The following is a 26,537-nucleotide window of genomic DNA, read 5'->3' as shown; positions in this document are numbered from 1 at the left end:
TCCATGATAACTGCATTTTTTTAAAAAAGCTAACATGACAATAAAAATGAGAATTAAAAAAAAAAAAGTTCAAACATATGGTTAAAAACATTCTCATTGTTCATTCGCAAACTCTAAATAAACTCCCCAGGGCTGTTCAAGGTTACCTTAACGAACTCAGTAAATTTCTGGCATAAGGCCAGGTGCGGTGGCTCATGCCTGTAATCCTAGCACTTTGGGAGGCAGAGGCAGGTGGATCACCTGAGGCCAAGAGTTTGAGACCAGCCTGGCTAACATGCCAAACCCCATCTTTACTAAAAATACAAAAATTAGCTGGGTGTGGTGGTGCACACCTGTAATCCCAGCTACTCAGGAGGCTGATGCACAAGAATCACTTGAATCTGGGAGGTGGAGGATACAGTAAGTCGAGATCACACCACTGCACTCTAGTCTGGGTGACAGAGTGAAGACTGTTTCAGAAAAAAGAAAAGAAAATTTCTGTCATAAGCAAACACTAATTCATAAATATCTTTTGTTATACATAATGAACTCTGTATGCACATACCTGAGTCTATGCTACTGAGGTGACTTAAAGTGGGGGCCCCTAGATATCGTCAGGATACAGCTGGTGGTCACCAGGAAAACCAAGTATTAGAGGGTTGGAACTTTTAGATCTAACCACTGACCTCCATAAAGTGGTGGGGGGAGCTGGAGATTGGACTCTATAAAAACTCTTGGCTCATGCCTGTAATCCCAGCAGTCCGTGAGGCTGAAGCAGGAGGATCTCTTGAGCCCAGGAGTTCAAGACCAGCCTGGGAAACACAGTGAAACCCTGTCTCTACTGAAAATTACAAAAAAAAAAAAAAAAAAAATTAGCCCGTCATGGTGGTGCATGCCCGTAGTCCCAGCCACCTACTCAGAAAACAGAAGGCAGTGTGCGGAGGATCATCTGAGCCTGGGGGTTGAGGCTGCAGTGAGCCATGGTGGCACCACTCCACTCCAGCCTGGGTGACAGAATAAGACTGTTGTTTTTAAAAAACAAAAACTCTTGAACATTGAGATGTGATGAGCCGAGCTTCTGGGCTGGTGAACAGAACACACTGAAGTGCTGGGAAGGTAGTAACCTCAGAGAAAGCATACCTTGTTTGCTTTATAGCCAGTTGGTCAGAAGTACAAGCCTGGACTTGTGACTAGCTTCAAGTGGGGGCAGTCTTGTAGGACTGAGCCCTTTAACTTGTGGGTTCTGATGGTAATGTCAGGCAGACAGTGTCAGAATTGAATCGAATCACAAGCCACCCAGCTGGTATGTGGAGAGAATTGGTCAGTGGGGAAAAAATTCCCACACATCTGGTGTCAGAAGTACTGTGGGGCCGGGTGCGCTGCCTCACGCCTGTAATCCCAGCACTTCGGGAGGCCAAGGCCGGTGGATCACGAGGTCAGGAGATCAAGACCATCCTGGCTAACACAGTGAAACCCGTCTCCACTAAAAATACAAAAAATTAGCCAAGTGTGGTGGCGGGCGCCTGTAGTCCCAGCTACTCAGGAGGCTGAGGCAGGAGAATGGCGAGAACCCGGGAGGCGGAGCTTGCAGTGAGCTGAGATGGCACCACTGCACTCCAGCCTGGGTGACAGGGCTAGACTCCGTTTCAAAAAAAAAAAATCATGAGATCATCTTAAAAATCTAAGATAAGAATTTCTGACAAAATCAAATACTGCCTGGCACAGTAGCTCACACCTGTAATCCTGTAATCCCAGCACTTTGGGAGGCTGAGGCGGGAAGGTCAGGAGATGGAGACCATCCTGGCCAACATGGTGAAACCCCACCTCTACTAAATATACAAAAAAAAAAAAAAAATTAGCTGGGTGTGGTGGCGGGCACCTATAGTCCCAGCTACTCGGGAGGCTGAGGCAGGAGAATCGCCTGAACCTGGGAGGTGGAGGTTGCAGTGAGCTGAGATTGCGCCACTACACTCCAGCCTGGCGACAGAGCGAGAGCCCGTCTCCAAAAAAAAACAAAAAACAAAAAAAAAAACCCAAATACCTACATGTTTAAAAAATTATAAAGATAGAAACTTCTTTTGATAAATGGTAGCTAAAACAGTTAAATAGTAACACAGAAGATGCCACTATCACTCCTATTAATCATTTTACTGGAGATCCTAGCTGGTATAAAGAAAAAAAATATTAGGAGTATAAGCAGAGAGGAAAACACAAAACTGAGTATCAGATGTTATACAGAAAATCCAAAACTATGTAGAAATCTTTTTGTTTTACTGTTTATTACAATGCCCAAAAATAAGGTCAATATGCAAGAATATTATCACCAGTAATTTAAAACACCATTAAAAAACACTTAGAAAATGAAGGATGTGTCACATCTCTAACAAACAGCTGAGTGTAAAGATATGCCATGTTCAAATATTTGAAGACAGCATTAAAGATGCCAACGATCTCAAAATTTAGGTCACGCGCAGTGGCTCTTGCCTGTAATCCCAGCACTTTGGGAGGCTGAGCTGGGCGACTGCTTGAGGTCACGAGTTCAAGACCAGCCTGAACAACATGGTGAAACCCTGTCTCTACCAAAAATACAAAAAAAAAAAAAAAAAATTAGCCAGGTGTGCACACCTGTTGTCCCAGCTACTTGGAAGGCTGAGGTGGGAGGATTACTTGAGCCCGGGAGGTAGAGGTTGCAGTGAGCAGTGAGCTGAGATTGCACCATTTGCACTCCAGCCTGGGCAGCAGAATGAGATCTTGTCTCAACAAAAAAAAAAAAAAAAAAAAAGAAGGAGAAAAGAAAAAGTTATTAAGAGTCAATACAATCCCAGTAAAAATCCCAGTGGATTTTTTGGTGTAACTAGCTTGATTATAAACTTTCCATGGAAATGCAAAACAAGCATCAATAGCGAAGACATACATACACTTTTATATACAGACACTTGTTTTATGACAAAGTCAGGAAAAAAGTTCTTTTCAATACATGAAGCTAGGTCAATTGGTTATCTATATGCCACGAATGAAAATAAGCCTTATCTAATTACACACCAAGAGACATATACAAACAAATCAATCCCAGGTAGATTATCGTTTTAAAGTTTCCAGAAACAGGCCAGGCATGGTGGCTCATGCCTGTAAATTCCAGCACTTTGGGAGGTCGAGGCGGGCAGATCACCTGAGGTCAGAAGTTTGAGACCAACCTGACCAACATGGCTGAAGCCCCCGTCTCTACTAAAAATACAAAAATTAGCTGGATGTGGTGGCACACACCTGTAATCCCAGCTACTCGTGAGGCTGAGGTAGGACAATCCCTTGAACCAGGGAGGCGGAGGTTGCAGTGAGCCGAGGTCGCGCCACTGCACTCAAGCCTGGGCAACAAAAGCGAAATTCCATCTCAAAAAAACATGAGAATATCTTTATATCCTCGGGGTAGGGGAAGGTTTCTATAACAGGGCACAATGAACAATAAGAAAAAAGGTCCATAAAATGGACAGCATCAAAATTAATCACCACTGTTTATCAAAAAACACCATTAAAGAAGTGAAAAAGTCAAGTCACTCTCTAAATTACATTTGCAATACATACCAAAGAGCTCATATCCAGCCTATACAGGGAATTACGTAAAAAGAAAAATGTAGACAACTCAATAAAAAATAAGCATGAAGCTTAAACACTGTATGAGACACTACAGTTGATCCTTGAACATGGCTTTGAAGTGTGTGGGTCCACTTATACGTGGATTTTCTTTTGTCTATGCTACCCTGGAGACAGCAAGACCAACCCCTTCTCTTCCTCCTCCTCCGCCTAGTTAAGATAAATGTGATGAGGATAAAGACCTTTATGATGATCCATTTCCACTTAATGAATAGTAAATATATTCTCTTCCTTATGATTTTCTTTTTTTTTTTTTGAGATGGAGTCTCGCTCTGTCACCCCGGCTGTAGTGCAGTGGTGCAATCTCAGCTCACTGCAACCTCTGCCTCCTGGGTTCAAGCGATTCTCCTGTCTCAGCCTCCCGAACAGCTGGGATTACAGGGTCCCGCCACCATGCCAGGCTAATTTTGTATTTTTAGTAGAGACGGGGTTTCACCATGTTGGCCAGGCTGGTCTCGAGCTCTTGACCTTGTGATCCACCGCACCCGACCCCTTATGATTTTCTTAATAAAATTTCCTTTTCTCAAGCTTATTCTAAGAATACAGCATATAATACATGTAACATACAAAATGTGTGTTTATCAACTGTATGTTATTGTTAAGGCTTCCACTGAACAGTAGGCTATTAGTGATCAAGTTTTGGCAGAGTCAAAAGTTAAATGTGGATTTTTTTTCTGCACGAGAGTCAGTTATCCTAATTCCTATGTTATTCAAGGGTCAACTATATTTAAATGGCAAAATTTTGGTAAGTGCTAAATCCATTATTAATATCAGAAATGTAAATGAAAACCATAAGGTGGTGATACTATACTCTCACAATGGCTAGAATTTTTTCAACTCTCAATATCACATGTTGGCAAGAAAATGGAACAAATGGAACTCTCCTACAATGGTGATAGGAGTATATCATGATCCTTAAATTGACCGACACTTTGGAAAGACGTATGGCATCATCTACCAAGGGTTAATAAATGCAAGCCCTGAGACCTAGAAGCTTCATTCCTAGGTATGTACCAAACAGAAATGCATAATTATAACACTGCCAGCAGCATTAGGTGCAGTAAGCAAAAACTGGAAACAAACAAAATAGAAATGTATTAATATTAATGGAACACTATAGTAACAAAAATTAATGAACTCAGCTATATGCAACATGAATCTAACAAACACAAGACTGAGTGAAAAAGGCCAGAGATTAAAGAATAATCCATGATTCCATTTATATAAAGATTGAAACACAGACAAAACCAACCATCTAGGGACTGTAGTGGTACTTTTTACAAAGTGTGATGGAATAGCAATTGGTAGTTAAGTAGCATGAAGACTGCTTTTGACCAGGGTGGTGCTTACACACAAGTGTGTTCCCTACATAATCCATTGCACTATACACTTACCATTTGTACCCTTTCTTAGGTATGTTTTGATTTCATAAAGTTATTTTTTAAAGCTCTCTTATAATAGTAGATGCATACTATTAAGCATTTATCAAAACCCATAAGACCCATTGGATACAGAGTGAACTCTAATGTTAGTGATGGACTTTAATAATAACATATCAGTATCACTAATCCAAGTTGCTAATAGTAGAACCTTAGAGTTTTGGAGATGGGAGGTTCCTATAAAGCTCTTATATGGGAATGCTCTGTACTATAAGCTCAATTTTCTTTTTCTTTTTATTTTTTTTAGATGGAGTCTCGCTCTGTCCCCCAGGCTGGAGTGCAGTGGCACGATCTGGGCTCACTGCAACCTCCACCTCCCGGGTTCAAGCGATTCTCCTGTCTCAGCCTCCTGAGTAGCTGGGACTACAGGCGCCGGCCACCATGCCCGACTCATTTTTTGTATTTTTGCTAGAGATGGGGTTTCACCATGTTGGCCAAGATGGTCTCAAACTCCAGACCTCATAATCTGCCTGCCTTGGCCTCCCAAAATGCTGGGATTACAGGCGTGAACCACCGTGCCTGACCTCAATTTTCTTTAAACCTAAAACTCCTCTAGAAAATAAAGTCTATCCGTTTAAAAAAAAAAAAAAAAAAAAAAAAAAAAAAAAAAAAAAAAAAAGGAAGCCACCATATGCTGACACTCATGTTACAACTCTCATGCGTTAGGACTCTGTTCCTCACTACTTTGACTAGTCCACAAGGTTGGAAGCAGAATGGGCCAGTGTTCACTGACAGAAGAAAAGCAGCACTTCTAAGGAGAATTAATGATGCTTCACAACTGCCTGTCCCCCTCACTGTCCCCTGGCTTTTACGTCAACTTGGAGGACAGAGTCTCATGAACTGAATTGTATCCTCCCCAAAATTCATAAATGAAAGCCCTGACCCTCAGTGTATTTGGAGACAGGGCCTTTAAGGAGGTAATTGGTTAAGTGAGGTCATTAGAGTGGGGCTCTAATCCGACTAGTAACCCCCATAGGAAGAGGGACACCAGCCATGTCGGCCCACAGAGGAAGGACCACGTTAGGACACAGCAAGAAGACAGTCACCTGCAAGCCACTGAGAGAGAAGCTTCAAGAGAACAGAAATCAAACATATTGACCCTGGACTTTTAGCCTCCAGAACTGGGAGAAATAAATTTCTCCACCCAGTCTGTGGCATTACTGTCATAGTAGCCCACGATAAGAAATACATACTTGGTCCCTGCCCATGATTCCAGGCACGGGCACCAAAAACTCTTGTAGATTGGGGTATACAATCTTTTGCACTAATACGTGGTCTTTGAACCCGGTTCCTGACACAGCGCTCCTGAGACCTTTGTAATCTCCTAAGTAACAGGAGTGTCTGGTCACATAGAGGTGACCGTAGGGTGGGGCACCTGGAGAGGGCATGGAAGCGCTCACATATGCATTCCTCCATGCATCTCTTCCACCTGGCTCTTCATCTAATAGCCTTTATAGTAAGTAAACTGTTTCCCTGAGTTCTGTGAGCTCTAGCAATTAATCAAATCCACGGAGGGAGTCTTGACAATCCCCTCTTTATAACAGGTTGGTCAAAAGTACAGGTCGCAACCCAGGACCCAGGACTGGCGAAGTCAGGGGCGGTCTTGTGGGACTGAGTCCTCAACCTGTGGGATCTGATGCTTTCTCCAGGTAGATGATGCCAACGTGTAATTGAATTGTAGGATACCCAGTTGTTGTCAGCTGGAAAAGAGTCTGCGGATGGGAAGAAATTCAAATACATTTTGGTGACCAGAGGTGAAGTGGTCAGTTGTGTGAAGAAGTTTCAGTTTTCCTATCTCAAACACAGCCCTAGCAAATTAATACAGAGCATATGGGTAGGAAGGGAAACTATCTTTATGTTAATTTGGGTTTTTTTTTTCTCCATCCCTCTCCTTTACTGGCATAGAAGAAAAGTGAAAACTCGAAAAGCACTCCGGAACGACCTAAATTGAAGTTTTTGGAAGATTGCCTACTGTGAAGGGCAAATACAATCGACCCTTCAACAACATAGGGATTACGATTTAGGGTGGCAGTAGAGTGGCAGATGCAGAAGAATCTCCAAGTATAGCCAGACAAGGTAGTATGTGGATGCAGTCCCAGATACTCAGGAGGCAGAGATGGGAGGACTGTTTGAGCCCAGATGTTTGAGGCTGTAATGCGCTATGACTGTACACTGCACTCCAGCCTGGGCAACAGAGAGTGACCTCATCTCTTAAAAAAAAAAAAGTCAAATCCATGTGTATGTGGATCCACATGGGTCAAACTCACATTGTTCAAGGGTCAGCTGCAGTCTCTAGGATGGCATAATCTACTTGTGGATACAATGTACTCTTAGAACTTTTGAGAATATATTGTAACACAGATTACCATAGACAAGTTTCCATGGTCCATCACTACCATTTCTCTGAGAAAATAAATTCTTGCCCCAAGATCTCTGCCAGCCTCCATCACTGATACTTTAATATAAAAAATACTTTTAAAAAGAATTTGTGCTTCCATGAAGTTACAAAAAATACAGTGAAAATATCGTTAAAGAAATTAAAAACAGAAAAAAACAAAAAGAGAAATTAAAATGCCACATTAGAAAATACTCATTTATGCAAAATAAACCCCACTAAGGAATAAGAAAGGAATAAAAAGACATGAGACATAAAAACAAAAAGTAAAACATTAGAGGTAAATGTAATTATATTAAAAAAACATTTTTATATAAACAATTCTGAGAATGTAGGAATAAACTTTCTCACACTTCTGACACCAGATGTGTGGGTGTCTCACCCCACAAAACAAGCAATCAGTTCTGCAGTGTACACACCAGGTGGGTGTCCTCTAATTCATTTTAATTCCGAGACTATCTATATGAAGATAGTGTCAGATCTCATCAGTTTAGGGCTCAGTCCCGCAAGACTGCCCCCACTTTTTTTTTTTTTTTTTTTTGAGACGGAGTCTCACTGTCGCCCAGGCTGGAGCGCAGTGGCTCCATCTCGGCTCACTGTGAGCTCCGCCTCCCAGGTACATGCCATTCTCCTGCCTCAGCCTCCCGAGTAGCTGGGACTACAGGTGCCCACCACCACGCCTGGCTAATTTTTTGTATTTTTAGTAGAGACGGGGTTTCACCGTGTTAGCCAGGATTGTCTCGATCTCCTGACCTCGTGATCCACCCATCTCGGCCTCCCAAAGTGCTGGGATTACAGGCGTGAGCCACTGCACCTGGCCACGACTGCCCTCACTTCTGATGCCAACACCAAGCCCCAGGTTATTTTACCTGTGCTTCTGACCGACCAGTTGTAAACTGGGATTCCCATGACCCGCTCCTTTGGTTTGACTAATGTGTTAGAGCAGCTCACAGAACTCAGGGAAACATGTTATCAGTTTATTATAAAGTACATTACCAAGGATACAGATCAAGAGATGTAGAAGGCAAGGTCACATGAGGAGGGCCACAGCATTTCCATGCCCTCCCTGGGTGCGCCACCCTCTAGGAACCTCCACCTGCTCAGCAACCTGAAAAGCCTTCACTGCACAGGTCTGATTAATTAAACCATTGGCTATTGGTGATCAACTTAACCTCACCCCCTCCCTCTCATCCAGGTGCACCTTCAAAGGTTTAAGAAATGAATTCCTTTCTTCATAAAGGCCCCTGTTTCAGTTATTCTGCTGTAAATAACAGAAAATGGACTAAGATAGGCAACTGGTACCAGGAATTAGGGGTGGGGCTGACCAGCCCTCCATTCGGAAACTAGGGGATGCCAGCCATAAGTCAACTCATTAGCATACAAAAGACATTTATCACTTTGGAGATTGCATGAATTTTAGGAGTGTATGCCTGAAAACAGGGATAAAGACCAGAGATATATTTCATAATATCACAATCCAAAAGACAGAGAATGTCAGTCTGGATTTTAAAAACTATCCAACTATACACTGTTTCCAGGAGATATACCTTAGATCCAAAAAAACACAGACTGAAAGTAAAACGAAAAAATATCACACAAAGAGCTACAAGAAAGCTGGAATGCAGGCCAGGCACGGTGGCTCACACCTATAATCCCAGAACTTTGGGAGGCCGAGGTGGGTGGATCACCTGAGATCAGGAATTTGAGACCAGCCTGACTAACCTGGTAAAACCCCATCTCCACTAAATACAAAAAATTAGCCGGGTATAGTGGTACATGCCTGTAATCCCTGCTACTTTGGGAGGTTGAGGCAGGAGAATCACTTGAACCCGGGAGGCGGAGCCTGCAGTGAGCTGAGACTGTGCCACTGCACTCCAGCCTGGCCAACAAGAGTGAAACTCCGTCTCAAAAAAAGAAAGTTGGAATGCCTATACCAGTATCAGACAAAACAGACTAAGACAAAAAATGTTGATAAAGAGATGCATTTTATAATGATAAAAGGATCAACCCATCAAGGTAACAATTACAAACATATATGCACTGTTGTCTAAAATGAAGGTTGTTGAGGTAGAAATAATCTGATAAAGGTTTATTGGAGGCCAAATGTGAGGATCCATCTGGGAAGACATACCAACAGAGTTCGAAGTGTTCTGGAGTCCGCTACAAGTTGGAAGGCTTTTACAGGAAATTTTAGGAGATGGGAGGAGGACTCCTAATACTCGTCGTTTTTCGTTGGAGGATACAATACTGAGGTTATAATCATTGGCTACTGATTGCAACATATAGGCTAAAATGTCTATATGCAAGAAAACTTGCATCAATAAAACTTGATTTACAAATAAAGCAGCACCCTTTTGAGTGTTAGGTTATGTATTAATCAGTATGTCAATCTGAGGAATGGGTAATATTCTTTACTCAAGGACAGGACGTCACCACCTTGTATCACAAGTCCTCCCCAAAGCAAGTTAATCTGGAAGCTTGTTTACGTAAAACTGTCAAATGTGATCTGTAGGTTATTAATACCTAAGAGAGCATCAAAATACAAGAAGCAAAAACCACAATCCACCAGTAACAGTGGAAGACTTCAATTCCCTACTTTCAATAATGAATAGAACAAATCGGTGGAAAATCAACAAGGAAGTAGATGTCTTAAATTCCCACCCACATTCCCTTCCAGTGAGGGTGAAAGAAAAAGGCCCAGAGTACCTCAACATGTAGGTGGGTGACTAACTGTCCATTAGCAGACTTCTAGGTATAATTCTGCTTCTCTTCTTTTGCAGATTACTACAGATTGAATCCAACAGTCCAAGTATTCTTGAAGTTGTTAATTCCAAAAATTAATTTGTGAATCAGGAAATAATTAGAAGTAAACAGCTGCAAGAAAGCATAAAGATAATTATGGATGTCAATTTTCATATTAAAGATCTCACCAAGATTAACAATATCTTTGAAAATTTAAAAATATTCTATATCCACACAATGCAAATAACTGAGAAGTTGTCAACCCAGCAGCTTCCTCTATTTGTAAATTGGGCTTACTACAGAAAATTACAAAGCAAGAAATAATTAAAATTATACCTATAGGAAATAACCGTATTACTATCCATGTTAAACACAGATGCACAAGCACACATACACATGAATAGAAAGAACTGTAAGAAAATATACCTAGGCTGGGCACAGTGGCTCACACCTGTAATCCCAGAACTTTGGGAGGCCAAGGCAGGCAGATCACTTGAGCTCAGAAGTTCGAGACTAGCCTGGGCAGCATTGTGGTAGCACACACCTGTATCCTCAGCTACTTGGGGGGCTGAGGCATTGGATGAACCCAGGAGGTTGAGGCTGTGGTGAGCGGGAATCATGCTACTGCACTCCAGACTTGTGACAGAGCAAGACTCTGTCTCAAAAACAAAAGAAAATCAAACAAACCAGAAAATGAACTAATATTGTGAATATGGCATGGTGGCCAGGTCTGCTGTAGGTCAGATAAAACAGCAAGAAATAGAATATGGAAGTATAAACTGAGCCACAGCAAGAATTTCGTTTATTTTTTTTGAGACACGGTCTCACTATGTCACCTAGGCTAGAGTGTAGTGGCACGATCTCAGCTCACTGCAACTCCGCCTCCTGGGCTCAAGCAATTCTTTCACCACAGCTTCCCCAAGCAGCTGGGACTACAGGTGAATGCCACCATGCGACTAATTTTTTTAATGTTTTGTAGAGATGAGGTTTCGCCATGTTGCCTAGGCTGGTCTTGAACTCCTGAGCTCAAGCCATCCACCCACCTCAGCCTAAGAATTGTTTTATACACAGGGGTTACCACTGGCCAGGTGTGGTGGCTCACACCTATAATCTCAGCATGCTGAGAGGCTGAGGCAGAGTCCAGCAGTTCAAAACCAGCATGGGCAACAAGACCCAGTCTCTACAAAAAAATAAAAATAAAAATCGAAACACCAGCTAGGCGTGGTGGTGCACGCCTATAGTTCCAGCTACTTGGGAGGCTGAGGTGGAAAGATCACTTGAGCACGGGAAGTCGAGAGTGCAGGGGGCTATGGTAGTGCCACTGTACTCCAGCCTGGATGACACAGCAAGATCTGTCTCAAAAAAGGGAAAGAAAAGTGGGTTGACAATTTATTAAAGGTAAGTGGAACATCATTAGAGTGAATCAAAGTACTATTAACAGCCAATACAACAGGCATAAAAAAGTCTTTCAGGCCAACCCAAAAGACACATGCATGTAGATAATGTCTAGCAGGTTTCAGTATTTGCTGAATAAACAAACATTATCTGAACACCACATTAAAGAGAAGTCCTGATGTAAACTTATAGATGGGAAAAAGTCCTGACCGCTTCTGTTTCCTTTTCTACCTATGCCAACCACAGACATAGCATGATTTCATCTGTAAGCATTTCAGTACCTCAAAGACATAGGACTTAAGAAATAAATAATATACATTAAAATACTATTCTCATACCGAAAATATGTAAATTCACTCTGGTATTTTAAATTGAAAATTTCCCTTATGGCTTTTTAAGTTCCACCTCTTAGGTTCCACAAAGGAAAGTTTATTTGAAGAGTATCCACTGATATGGTTAAATTGAGTAAAGTCTATTTTTCATTGAAAACCTGATTTGCAATATAAGCATTAGAAAAATCAGAGATACCTGTAGAAAGTTAACAAAACCACTAATACTAACAATTCAGTGTAAAAAGCCACTTTTCAGGAATTCCAAATGTAACACAATTTATTCAACCTGTACTAGCTCTGGCTTTCTATCACCTTAGTCACAGAAAAAATTAGCCTATCAGTCCTTAAATAGGCTTTCTAGAACCCATTTTTCTAAGCCCAGATGGTCCCGGACCACAATACAATGGTATGACTTAATAATTTTGACTTCACAATGATGCAAAAGTGATATAGGCATTCAGCAGAACTTGTACTTTGAATTTTGATCTTTTCCCGGGCCTGTGATAGGCAGTATGATCTTCTTCCACGCTAGGTGGTGGCAGCAAGCCATAGCACCCAGTCAGCCACGTGATCATGAGCATTAACAATCAATGAAAAAAAAACAAAAACCAAAAAACAAAAATCCCCCCTGCGGAGGCAGGCTGGTGTTGTGGGGGGAGGCGGGGGGCGTGCAGGGCTGCCCCTCCCACCGCACGTTAAAAAAAAACAAAAAAAAAATCAATGGTGTACTGTGCTAGCTAAGTTTTTTTGGATGTTGTGTTTTCCCATCCCATCATGTCTATAAAACCCCATTTTTGACTTACATTTTCTACTTAATATGGGTTATCGAAATGTAACTATAAAACCCCATTTTTGACTTACATTTTCTACTTAACATGGGTTATTGAAATGTAACTCCATCATAAGCCGAGGTACATCTGTACTACTATAAACAACTAACATTTGAAAATCTGTATGTAAAGAACTATGTGGAATGCTTTATATACTTTATCTCATTTAAATATCACAACAAATTAACAAAGACTCGCAATCCTCCCTCTTGCAGCACAGTGGTTAGAAGGGGCAGAACAGTTCTCTACGCTTCTGTAAGTGCAGTCAGCAAAAGGCCAAATGGATTCATATATTACTAAGTCCAACAGCAAAATCAAGATCAGTATCCCCAGCCCCACAGGATGACACCAAGCCAGATGAGAACACCAAACTGTGGCCATTTTATAGCCAGCAAGTATACCCCACAAGGTGCTAAAGTCCTATGCACAATTGAAACCAAGGAGGCAGATGAGAAACAGCTTTGTGACTGTTTCTCACCGGGCTGCTTTTCTCTCACTTTGTTCTTGGAGGACCTGCAGGGTGTCCTGCCAGAATATGGGTCAGCCTGTGATTAAGCCTAAGCTTTGCCTCCATGGTCTATGAGAAGAGCAAGTCATCAGGGCACCATGGTGAAGCTGTTCACCTACAACTCTGCCTTCCCATCTTTCATGTATCCAGCTACAAACTCTATTCAGAACCACAGGCCATCCAATCAGATATCCTAATCCATTGTACTTTGTCTTAGGCAACACTGGATTAAAAAGTGCCTGCAATTGTGATTCCCAGCAGGATGATCACACCTATTGTGGAGGACATACCACAACATTCCCCATGCAGAGCCAAGTCAGCTAAATATATCCCAACTACCAAGCTTCACCAGTGAGAGCCACAGGGCTTTCTCCCTAAAAAAGGGAGAAATAAATTGCTCTACTTTTTCTGACTCATTAACACAGGTACAGCATGAAGTGCTGGCAATCACATATATCTTGACTGGCCAGCAGGACGTTCAGACCAATGCAACAGACTATCATCATTCAGGCTACAATATTGACACTAGTCTGTTGTGCCTTCAGAGCAGAGATGCCAGAGACAAATTTTAGGCCATATTTTCTATTTGTATTATTCCCTAAAATGGGAATTAAAGACGACAGAGAACACATGAAGCGGAAGCCAGTTACCCTACCAGAATTCTGCCAAGTAATTCATTTTGGAGCCCTCTGGATACCCACCTCAAGAAAACATCTACTAAATCAAGCTTGTCCAATCCGCGGCCCATGGGCAGCATGCAGCCCAAGACGGCTTTGAATGAGGCCCAACATAAATTCATAAACATTCTTAAAACATTATGAGATTTTTTTTTGCAATTTTTTTTAAAGCTCATTAGCTATTGTTAGTGTTAGCGTATTTTATGCGTGGCCCAAGACAATTCTTCTTCCAAAGTGGCCTAGGGAAGCCAAAAGATTGGACACACCGTGTACTAGAGGTCTGGTTATCTTAAATATCTGAAAAGCGCTGACAAGCACCCCCAAGTACACATGACACATCAGTGTGTGGCAGGCGGGTACAAACCATATTAAGACAATACTGTGTTGAGGTAAAAACTGTATTCGAAGTATCACTTTTTTTTTTTGAGACGAAGTCTCGCTCTGTCACCAGGCTAGAGTGCAGTGGTGTGATCTTGGCTCACTGCAACCTCCACCTCCTGAGTTTAAGCGATTCTCCTGCCTCAGCCTACCCAGCAGCTGGGATTTCAGGCACACGCCACCATGCCCAGCTAATTTTTGTATTTTTACTAGAGATGGCTTTTCACCATGTTCGCCAGAAGTATCGCTTCTTCATCGCTCCTATTATGAGTAAGTCAATTTTCTGCCACTAGAGATAGACAAAATGCCTTCAGTGGAACAGCAGAGTTCCTCTAAACCATGCAATTGAGGGTAGTTGTCCAGGTTCTTGGTGTCTTGAACAAAGAACTGAACAAACCACAAAAGCAAGGCAGCCAAAGCAGAGACTTATTTTAAAGGAGAGCACACTCCACAGGGTGGGAGCAGGGGCAGCAGTGGCTCAAGACAGTCAAGTTACATAATTTTCTGCAGTTTAAATACTCTCTAGAGGTTTACCATTGATTCACTTTATGTAAATGAAGTAGTGGCCAGCCACTAGCCTGATTGGTTGTGGGAGGGGACCAATCAGAGGTACTTTCATTTTCTGACTGCCACTCAGCAACTTTGACACAGAAAAAGGAGGGGTTGAAAAGGGAGTAGCCGGCAGGGAGCAGTGGCTCACGCCTGTAATTCCAGCACTTTGGGAGGCAGAGGCACGCTATCACTTGAGGTCAGAAGTTCGAGACCAGCCTGGCCAACATGGTGAAACCTCGCCTCTACCAAAAATACAAAAATTAGCACGGTGTGGTGGCAAGTGCCTGTAATCCTAGCTACTTTGGAGGCTGAGGCAGAAGAATCGGAAGCGGAGGTTACAGTGAGCCAAGATCACACCACCGCACTCCATCCTGGGCAACACAGTGAGATTCAGTCTTAAAAACAAAAAACAAAAAAACAAAACGACAAAACTACAATAAACAAGACCATATAGTACTGACACAGGACAGGCATTGATCAATGGAAAAGAACCTAGAACCCAGGAGTAAACCCTCACATTTATGGTCCCTAGTAAGGAAGGATCAGAATCCAGGATATCTTAAAAACGTACAACTTGACAATCCAAAGACAACACAAATCTAAGGCCAAAAGTTTTGAATAGATACTTCTCCAAAGAAATCAATATGCACATAAAAAGATGCTTAAACATCACTAATCATCAGGTAAATGCAAATCACAACCACAATGAGCTACCACTTCAGGCTCACTTCTATGGCTATAAAAGTTAAGTGTCTATGGATGTAGACCAACCATCTCTCAAACATTGCTGTATAAAATGGTGCATGTCTATTCACAATAGCAAAGACCCAGAATCAACCTAAATGCCCATCAATGGTAAACTACATAAAGAAAACAGTACACATACATTAGGGAATACTATGCAGCCATAAAAAAAGAATGAGATCACGTCCTTTGCGGGAGCTTGGAGCTGGAGGACATTATCCTTAGCAAACTAACACAGGAAACCAAATATTGCATGCTTTCACACGTAAGTGGGAGCTAAATGATGAGAACACATGGAAATGTGGAGGGGATCAACACACTGGGGCCCATAGGCGGGCAAAGCGTGGGAGGAGGGAGAGGATTAGAAAAAAACAACTAATTGGGTACTAGGCTTAATACCTGGGTGATGAAATAATCTGTTCCACAAACCCCCATGACACAACCTTACCTATACACGTACCCCCAAATCTACACATGTACCCCTAAACATAAAACAAAAGTTAAATAAAAAATAAAGTGGTAAATCTACTTTGGATAATAGCCTGGCAGTTCCTCAAAATGTTAAACAGTTATCATAACCAAGGAATTCCACTCCTAGGTACTTACCCAAAAGAAATAAAAACACACATCTACGTAAACACTATGAATGATCATAGCTGCACTATTCACAGTAGTCAGAGTGAAAACATGTCAAAGGTCTGTTAACTGATGGAAGAATAAGCAAAAGTGGCATATCCATACAACGGAATATCTGGTAATAAAAACGAATGAAGTAACATACATGTGTTAACATAAATGAGCCTTGAAAACATGCTGGATGAAAAATATTATGACTTCAATTATATGAAGTGTTCAGAATATGCAAACCTACAGAAGTAGATTAATGGTTACCTAGGGAAAGGTGCGTTGGAGAAAATGGGGAGTTACCACTATTGAGTATGGACATATTTTGGGGGTAATAAAATGTTCTTCAATTGATAGGGGTGATGGGTGCACAACTCTGAATATACTAAAAACCACTGAAACTGTACACTGGGTGTAAATGGGTGAATAAATGGCTTATGAATTTTATCTCTAACTATAGTTACAAAAGGCATGCTCTGAACAACTTGAAGCTTGCATCTGGAGATGTCAAGGGCTGGCCCAGTAGAGGGATGGTCTGCCTGAAAACCAAAGCAGAGGACAGCAGAGCTCAAAGATACAGTGTCCCAAATCTTTAAAACTCTCTTTCAGATTTAGATCCTGGATCCATCAAAACCCAAAGGTTATGCTCCATGAACTTTTTTTGAGACCAATTCTCGCTCTGTCGCCCAGGCTGGAGTGCAGTGGTGTGATCTCAGCTCACTGCAACCTCCCCTCCTGGGTTCAAGCAATTCTCCTGTCTCAGCCTCCTGAGTTAGCTGGGTCTACAGGCGCATGCCACCACACCTGGCTAATTTTGGGGTTTCACCTTGTTAGCCAGGGTGGTCTCAATTTCCTGACCTCATGATCCACCTGCCTTGGCCTCCCAAAGTGCTGGGATTACAGGCGTGAGCCACTGCGACCGGCCCATGGACTTTATTTTCTGAGACAGAGTCTCACTCTGTCACCCGAGCTAGGGTACAGTGGCGTGATCTCGGCTCACTGCAACCTCTGCCTCCCGGGTAGCTGGGATTTCAGGCATGTGCCACCACGCCTGGCTAATTTTTTGTACTTTTAGTAGAGATGGAGCTTCACCATGTTGGCCAGGCTGGTCTCCAACTCCTGACTTCAGGTGATCTGCCCACCTTGGCCTCCCAAAGCGCTGGGATTACAGGCGTGAGCCACTGGACCTGGCCCTGATCCATGAACTTTAAAAGTATATCATCTAATGAATTCTCCTTTGGGGCTTGAAAAATAATAATCACCTTATGGTTTCTGTTTCTTAAAACTTAACTGGACAATACAATTTCTTTTAATAGACTTTGTCATTTTAATCACCTTATTTACAAATGAAACCTTGTAATTTGATACATCAAGAGAATCTTGTTACCGGCATTAAAACTTTGCGATCATGAAAACCAGGAGCATAAAATGTATAGTTCCAATCTCACTTGAGGTATTTACCTCAACAGCCTCCAACTTTGCTCTTCACTTACAAGTACACTTAAGGTATTAGGAATAGTATAAGTATTGCATAGTTGCCACCCAACAAAGCATTTAGAATTCCTCAAGGTCCAAGATTCTTTCTTCACAATCTTCTTCCAAAGTGAATGTTAACTTGTGTATCTATAAGCCAGGGTTAGTCAACTGTTCTCCTGGACTTATCTCAAAATGAATACGCTCCCTGTCTGTTTTACATAACAGAGTGTGCCTCTAATGGGGGAGGAAGGGAGCCCTGATTAGATTCTTGAAATTCACCTTCATAAATGCTTTTTTTTTTTTTTTAAAGACAGAATCTTGCTCTGTTACCCAGGCTGCAGTACAATGGAGTGACCTCCGGTCACTGCAACCTCCACCTCCCGGGTTCAGCCACTTGAGTAGCTAGGATTACAGGCATGTGCCACCACTACCGACTAATTTTTGTATTATTAGTAGAGATGGGGTTTTGCCATGTTGGCCAACTTGAGGCCAGGGCTGGTCTCGAACTCCTGGCCTCAAGTGATCTGCCTGCCCCAGCCTTTTAAAGTGCTGGCATTATAGGCGTGAGCCACCACACCTGGCCTACAAATACGTTTTAAGCAACATTAAATCAATTCCCTAAGCATTTGAGCTCCAACTATATCCAAGACACTGATAATCTAGTAGGGAAGAGAAATTCCTGTACAATCACATAGATAATGTAGAAGAACAAAGCTTTGGGGCAAGTTTGTCCTGCCTAGGAATTTAGTGGAGGCATTTTTTATTTCAAACAAGCCTGCAGGTAAATCCAGATGTGGACCAGTAGTGACGGGTACTTCCTAACAAAACAAGACCTACAAAAAAGAGAATCTAAGAGGATCTACAGTGATGGGTTTAATCAACAAAAAGCTCATAAATTTAGAGCTTAAATGAACCAGCTGAATTTCTGCTAAGACAGCATTACATGTCCCAGGCCACAAAATCTATTTCCTCTAACATGACAATAGCTAACATTTATTGGGCACTTACCATGCACCAGGAGCTGTTTAACTGTGATATGCATGAAACTCATGTAACTCTACCATAACAATCCTATGACATTAGTGCTTGTCCCCATTTTATAGATGAGAAAACAGGCAGAGGTTTATTTTCCAGGGTTGGCTGAGTGCTACAGCCAAGATCTGAACCAAAGCAGTGTGGTTACAGGGACCATGTTCTTAATCATTAGGTGAGACTTCCTAACACACTTTGTGGTTACAGATGAAAGCCCTGGACATGACCACTTTGGCTGCACAGGAAGCATCCTTCCAGAGTGGTGCTCCGTGCCACATTCCCCTATGTGCCACCAACAGTAATAAAATATAATACAAAACAATCAAATAAACACAGCACAGACAGAAGCAGACCTCTGCCCAGGTAACTTCCACCACAATTACCTTACCACAGACCTCTTTCCTTATTTTGCTAAGATTAACAACTGATTTCTCAGTACTATGCCAACAACATTTCTTCTCAAGCTTTGTTGTCAAATCCATTGAGTCCCACAGTTTAATTTTTAACCAATGTTGATTCACTGAGCTAGTAATTTTATTCGGTAATAGGTAAATTACTCCATAGTTGAGTGTGAATAACTGCCTGGTTAAATCAGGGCGGGTTTCTTAGAGGTGATACACTTACCGTTAAGCACAACTTTACTCTTTAATTATCGTGTACCTTCCCATTTCCCTCCAAACACGTCAGTCCCCCTCCACACAGTATTTACTTCTTTGGTCCTAGGGACAGCAAGAAACATTTTATAATAAAAGAGCACATGCTAATGTGTTTACTAAATATGACATTGCTGTGCAAAACTCTTTTAAGGCTGCACTGAAAGCATGCTAAGTTTACTGAATTCTTATTAAGTGTCCTAAGTAACCGAAATACAAACTAGGTCTGGCCTGAAAATACCATTCACTTAAGTTAGAATTTATGTGCGCTCCTCTAGGTCCGCTATTGTAGTATCATTGCAAAACAATAATACTTTATCTCTGCACTTGTCTTTATTGGATTACTATTAAATAGAAAGAAATCCAACTGCACAGGGGAAAAAACCTAAAACCTTAACATGCATGCACATTAACAGTGAATGAAACATGATTAAAGCTAACACATTTAGCAGAAAAATGCAATCCCCAAATAAGCTCTGCGGCCCGCCTACTGAAATGCACCCGCCCGCCACAGAATGAAAATGCGCCTCAAGCTCATACACATCCTTATATTAAGACAGTATGCACTCGATGTACTACAAATAAATTGTTTCCACAGAAATGATTCCCCGAAAGTTTGCTGCTAAACTCAGGACCCTAAGGACGTTTGCTTAGGGAATCCGTGTCCCTCGAGAACACCTAAGATGGGTATGCGTTTGTTCATTTAAAAATGCCTCAAGGAACTAACTATTGCTGAGGAACAGAAAGCATCGCCGGCGCAGAAGCGTTCGCGGACCACTTGGAGATAGATGCCAGTACAGCAATTCTGTTCCAGGAGGCTTCGGCTTAAGAGGGCCGGGGAGGAGGAGAACGCTCGGGAAATAGCAAAAAGAAAAAAGATTTTTTTTTTCACTCCAGCGACAGGAAAGCCTTAAAAACATAAGCAGCTCTCATACCCACCCGCCTCACCAGCCGCGCCTCGCAGTTCAACAAAATGCGTCCTAGCCTTCGCCACTCGCGACCTCTACCGCGCAGAGCCAGGCAATGAGGGAAAACAGCCAGCGAGGCCCGCCCTCCGGTGCAAGGCTCGGCGTCCGCGGAGGCCTAGGGCCGGCCCCGGTGCGGCGGGCAGAAGCGAGCGCTGCGGCCCGGCCCAGCTCCCTCGGGCGGACGGCAGGACTTGAGAGCCGGCGGAGCCCGAGGCCCGGGTTCCGGGGCCGCCCGCGACTGTGTCCTTGCCGCAGAACAAAAGCGCTCTGCGCCGCGCGCCGGCCCGGGCCGCGAGCGCCTCTGGCTCTCGTCCCCCGCCCCGCCCCGCCCCGCCCGGACCCCGGAAGGCGGAGGGACCTCGGGGTGCTCGCCTCACACTTACCGACAAAGAGGAGAGGACCACCCCGGCAAGCAGGGAGAAAGCCGGCGGCCTCCCGGGCCCCAGAGTTTAAGTCAAGTGGGGTCCGCCTCCAGGGGCGGGTCGAGGAGCCAGGCCCAGGAGCCAGGAACAGCTAGGCTCCGCCTCACGCCCGAGGCGGTGGCTGCGAGGGCCGCGCCGCCGCGGTCCTAGTGCCACCCGAGAAGCCGCGGACCCGGCCCGCAGATCGCACCCGGGCTTGCAGAACGCTTTCATCTGCCCGCCGCGGAAATCTGCAGCGATCTTCTACCTTCAACGTGCACCAGCAGCACCCAGAGGGCGTGTTAAAGAGAGATTGAGAACCACCAGCAAAACTGCTGATTCAGTAGGTTTGGGGTGGGGCTGAAAAATGTGCATTTTTAACAAGTTCCTGAGACCGACTGTTGCTGCTGGCCTCAGGACCAATTTTTTCTATAAAGCGCGTGGAAGTCAGCGTGCACCCAAGAGACTGTTAACCCTTAAAAAAAAAAAAAAGAAATCAACAGGTTAGAGGCAAATAAGTGTGAAAGAAAGTGGATAGTCTATTTGGGGATTCTGAAAGTCCCTGAGGAAAGTTGACTTTGGAGACCAGATCACGAAGCACGACCTCTTAATTGCCGACCTTTTGTTATAGATTAACTCCCTTATTTTCTTGTTCCCAGCTCAGACCAGATGGCATCTGAGATAAAATACGCCTTGAATAAGATAAATGACCGCTTGACTATTACATCCTTAATGTGGAATGTTAAATAGACCCTTCCCAAAAAGAAACACTGCCTAGAACCAATCAAATTGCTATGCGTTAACCTTCTATGGAAAATGTTGACATCCTGTTAAGCTTCCCAGACCCTGCCTGTATAAACGACCTTCAAACTTCTCCCTTTCGAAGCACTGACACCCATCTTTTGGAGTCTGTGTCGTACTAGGTCGCCATCCTCAAACTTTGCACTCAAATAAACCAATATTTAATCGTATTGCCCGAATCTCATTATTAAGGTTTACATAAGTGTTTACTCAGTAATGAAGGTTGCAACCAGGATAGCAAATCAGAGATCGTGCCACTGGAGAACGGCAAGGGAGCTTATGTTTATAGGAATTTACTTGTTACATAAATTGTCAGATTATTTCATTGGTGAATTAAACGAAGAAGTCTTTAATCATTACTAGAAGGGTGCGTTTGCGTCTGTCAGAAACAAAACAAAAAAATTGTATACAGAATATTCTTTTTTGGGGGGGGGGGGACGGAGTCACGCTCTGTCGCCCAAGCTGGAGTGCAGTGGCGCGATCTCGGCTCACTGCAAGCTCCGCCTGCCAGGTTCACGCCATTCTCCTGCCTCAGCCTCCCGAGTAGCTGGGACTACAGGCACCCGCCACCACGCCTGGCTAATTTTTTGTATTTTAGTAGAGACGGGGTTTCACCATGTTAGCCAGGATGGTCTTGGTCGCCTGACCTCTTAATCCGCCCGCCTTAACCTCCCAAAGTGCTGGGATTACAGGCGTGAGCCACCGCGCCGGGCCAGAATATTCTTAAAGATTGGGGGTGGCCAGGCTTGGTGGCTCAGGCCTGTAATCCCAGCACTTTGTGTCACGCGCGTCCGTGTGAAGACACCACCAAACAGCTTTGCGTGAGCAACAAGACTGTTTATTTCACATGGGTGTAGACGTGCTGAGTCCGAAAAGAGAGTCAGCAAAGGGTGGTGGGATTATCTTTAGTTCTTATAGGTTTTGGGATAGGCTCCGCGGAGCAATGTTTTGCAGGCAGGGGTGGATCTCACAAAGTACATTCTCAAGGGTGGGGAGAATTACAAAGAACCTTCTTAAGGGTGGGGGAGATTACAAAGTACATTGATCTGTTAGGGTGGGGAAGAAACAAATCACAATGGTGGAATGTCATCAGTTAAGGCTGTTTTCACTTCTTTTGTGGATCTTCAGTTGCTTCAGGCCATCTGGATGTATATGTGCAGGTCACAGGGGATATGATGGCTTAGCTTGGGCTCAGAGGCCTGACAGTTTGGGAGGCTGAGGTGGGTGAATCACTTGAAATCAGGAGTGTGAGACCAACCTGGCCAACATGATGAAACCCTGTTTCTACTAAAAATATAAAAATTAGCCAGGCGTGGTAGTGGGCACCTGTAATTCTCAGCTACTCGGGAGGCTGAGGCGGGAGAATCGCTTAAACCCAGGAAGCAGAGGTTGCAGTGAGCCGAAATCACGCCACTGCACTCCAGCGTGGGCCACAGAGAGAGTCTGTCTCATGAAACAAAACAAACAAAAAAAGATTGGGGATGGGGGGGTGGCTTATGCTTGTAATCCCAGCACTTTGGGGAGGATCACTTGAGGCCAGGAGTTCGAGACCAGCCTGGCCAACATGGTGAACCCCATCTCTACAAAAAATATACAAAAAACAAAAAAAATTAGCCAGGAGTGGTGGCATGCACCTGTAGTCCCAGCTACTTGGGAGGCTGAGATGGGGGGATCACTTGAGCTTGGGAGGCAGAGGTTGCAGTGAGCCAAGATTGAGCCACTGAACTCCAGCCTGGGTGACAGAGTAAGAGCCTGTCTCGGAAAAAAATAATAATAATAATAATATTGAGACCAGCTTTCTTGGGTTGTGTGTTGTTGAGAAAACGGTTGTGTTAGATATGAGTTCTAAATTTCCCTTCAAAGAATCAATATGTCAGTATGGTCAATTCTTTGCCTTCTACTTTTAAACTTAACTTCCTCGTAAAGCAACCTTTTTCAATCACCTGCTCCACCCTGACTCATTTCAATCACCTGCTCCACCCTGACTCATTCCCATTACCTGCTCCACCCTGACTCATTCCGATTTCCTGCCCTGCCTTAACCATTTTTCCTGCCAAACCGCTCACCCCATCACTCTCTTTAAATTATCCAATCAGAATTAGTTCAGCCTGTGCGGTCTAACCCTAGCCAACAGGGGAAGGACACAGTGGCAGAGGCCAGGTGTGTCAGGAATAAGAACCCCTTCCCCTCCCTTGCCCAGGTGTGCGCTCACCATTCCTCCATCTGTGAGGGTACACTCATCTATAGAAATACATTGCCGCCGGGCGCCGTGGCTCACGCCTGTAATCCCAGCACTTTGGGAGGCCGAGGCAGGCGGATCATGAGGTCAGGAGATCAAGACCATCATGGCTAACACTAAAAAATACAAAAAATTAGCTGGGCGTGGTGGCAGGTGCCTGTAGTCCCAGCTACTCAGGAGGCTGAGGCAGGAGAATGGCATAAACCCGGGAGGCAGAGCTTGCAGTGAGCCGAGATTGCGCCACTGCACTCCAGCCTAGGCCACAGAGCAAGACTCCGTCTCAAAAAAAAAAAAAAAAAAAAAAGAAGTACATTGCCTTGCTGAGAATTAAAAAGAAAATTTATATTCGAGTGCTATTTCTTTTGCAACACCGAAACTTTATTTGTAACAGTTGTTTGTGAAGGAAATGTTTTTCACAGTTTCTTCGTGGGCCTCAAAGTTTAGCAGCAGCTCAGCATGGAGTCAATAGCCCAAGATGGAGTCACTGATACCAAGCCTGGAAAATTGCTAAGCTGCATAAGGAGACTCTTTTTTTTAACGCTATTGCGGTAAGGACAACGTTCATTAATGCGGAGGAATCTTTTCAAAGAAAATAAAATAGACTTAGGGTTTTTATAGGAGGAAGTAAACAAGGAAATCTTGTCTGAATGATTAAGGGATGAGAAAGGGCAGACGTGGTTAGTGCTTGTGATATAAGAGGGCAGACTATTCCTTTGCGCTTGAGGTTTGTTGGTTTTGGTTTTTAATTTTTGTAGTCTTCAATATCTCCTATATCCACCACCATCACCACCTCCTCCATATGGATCTCCATAATCTTTTCTACCATAATCTCCCCTCCCACCACCATCTCCTCTGCCTTGGAAACCTCCTTTACCACCTCCATCCCACTTCCTCCTCACTACCTTCCTCCCTCTCCCCCACCACTTTCCCATCCTCCTCCACGCCAGCCACCTCTTCCACTTCCACCCCCACAGCCTCTTCTACTACCACCTCTATCTCCACAACCACCACCCCAACCACCCCTTCCGCCACTGCCCTCTTGTCTCTTTGCCAAGGGGGCATTTCAGAGGGTGGTGGTTCAATTTCATTTGGCCAGCCTCCCCTGTCAGGCACCCTTCCCATCAGCACCTTATTAATGGCACATGCCATCTTCCGGCTGGCTCCACTGCTTGTCCTAATGATCTTGGATAGATCATCATGAGCAGCAAGTAGATGCACCATTATAATCGCTGTCTTGGGTGACAAAGCATAACACTTAGGCTGGTAAATTCTTGCTGTGTCATCTGTTCTTACCTTGGCTGTATCACACCGTCCAACGGACTGTATTGCCGCATCTAATCGTTTCATAGCATTCGCTGGAGGCACTCATGTTCACAGGAAAGAGCATCATTGACTCTTTCCAGTTGTTCTGCCTGTTTCAAATTTAAATTAATTTTCAGCAGAGTGGTTTTCTTTAATTTTAATTAAAAAATTAACAATTTTTTAAAATTTGAAATAAGATGGCATCTTGTTATGTTGCCCAAATTGGTCTCCAACTCCTGGGCTCAAGAGATCCTCCTGTCTCTGCCTCACAAAGTGCTGGGATTATAGGCATGAGCCACCATGCCCTTCCTGTCTTTCATCTTTGATTCCACTTGGTTTAGCATAACCAGAATGTCAGAAGTTGTTTACTTGGGTACACCAAGGTTATCACACAGAACTTGAACTTCCTGATAAATTTCATTATTTTTATCTAATTGAGAATTTTAATGTTTCTTATTCTGTAATATCTGTGAAGCTTCAAGTCCTGTACTTAAAAATAATAGGAGTTTCAAACAGTCCTTTTTATATTTTTTTATTTACAGTGGCGTGATCTCGGCTCACTGTGGGCTTGACCTCCTGGACTTAAGCAATTCTTCCACCTTAGGCCCCCAGGTAGCTGGAACAACAGGCATGCACCACTACACCCAGCTAATTTTTGTATTTTTTGTAGAGATGGGGTTCACCATGTTGCCCAGGCTGGTCTTGAACTCCTGGACTCAAGCAATCCATCTACCCTGGTCTCCCAAAGTGCTGGGATTACAGGTGTGAGCCATTGTACCCAGCCAGTCCTCCTTTTTTAAAATGATCTTTAGTATCTCCTGATATGAGTACAGAATATGGACATGCCATTTCTTTTAAAAAAATCATTTACCTCAAGCTGGAAGCTCTCTAGATCATCTCTTCCAGTAGAAGTCATACTTTCTTCCAAGTTGCATAACGATTTTATTTGAAAGACTAACCATATCCCGTATAGGAATTTATATAGTTTATATATCTATTCCTTTACAGTATATACCACCTTCTCCCTGTATAAAAGCCTATATATATAATCCTATACAGTATATGCTCCTACATATAGTCCACTCTGCTGCCTTCATAAGGGCTTGCTCCTCTAGCAATGGTCCCTTATACCCCAGCACCTCCAGTGTGCCTAGCACATCTCCGTCTGTTGTTGGTTCAGGACCCGGCTCCGGCCCTCTGATGGCTCTTTGGCTCAAACCTGTTCAGTGCTCTTAAGCATGCCCCAAGGTTTGAATCTTGTTTTGCAGCTCCCTAGTGATACAACTTTGTGGGAAAATCACTTCATTTTTTTGCTTCTCTTGCTCATCTGAAAAATGGGGATAAAAATAATACCTCGTTGAATTTTTGAGATAGTTACATGAATTAGTACATATACCTCACTAGGAGCAGATCCTGGAACAT

General features: G+C 43.4%; 1 protein-coding gene and 1 pseudogene across 5 annotated transcripts in view; both read right to left on the bottom strand.

Moving 5' to 3' along the window:
* RESF1 (retroelement silencing factor 1) overlaps nt 1-21,110 on the bottom strand; it is a 34,245-nt gene extending 13,135 nt beyond the window's left edge. For 2 of the 5 annotated variants that reach the window (XR_010127784.1, XM_054442534.2), the window contains exons 1-3: nt 20,756-21,110; nt 19,376-19,470; nt 10,168-10,335 (exon numbers count right to left, since the gene is read on the bottom strand). The gene's annotated coding sequence lies outside the window, so the exon portion shown is untranslated. Of the gene's footprint in view, nt 1-665; nt 821-10,167; nt 10,336-19,375; nt 19,471-20,343 lie in introns of all 5 variants that reach the window. The other 3 variants (XM_054442537.2, XM_054442533.2, XM_054442536.2) reach the window with 3 other exon arrangements.
* Nucleotides 21,111-24,571: 3,461 nt separating this feature from the next.
* Nucleotides 24,572-26,537, bottom strand: LOC129010686 (protein FAM98B-like; annotated as a pseudogene).

The sequence above is a fragment of the Pongo pygmaeus genome, chromosome 10, assembly GCF_028885625.2.
Source record: "Pongo pygmaeus isolate AG05252 chromosome 10, NHGRI_mPonPyg2-v2.0_pri, whole genome shotgun sequence".
In the NCBI taxonomy this organism is placed as follows: domain Eukaryota; kingdom Metazoa; phylum Chordata; class Mammalia; order Primates; family Hominidae; genus Pongo; species Pongo pygmaeus.
This window is presented reverse-complemented; position numbering and strand designations above follow the sequence as displayed.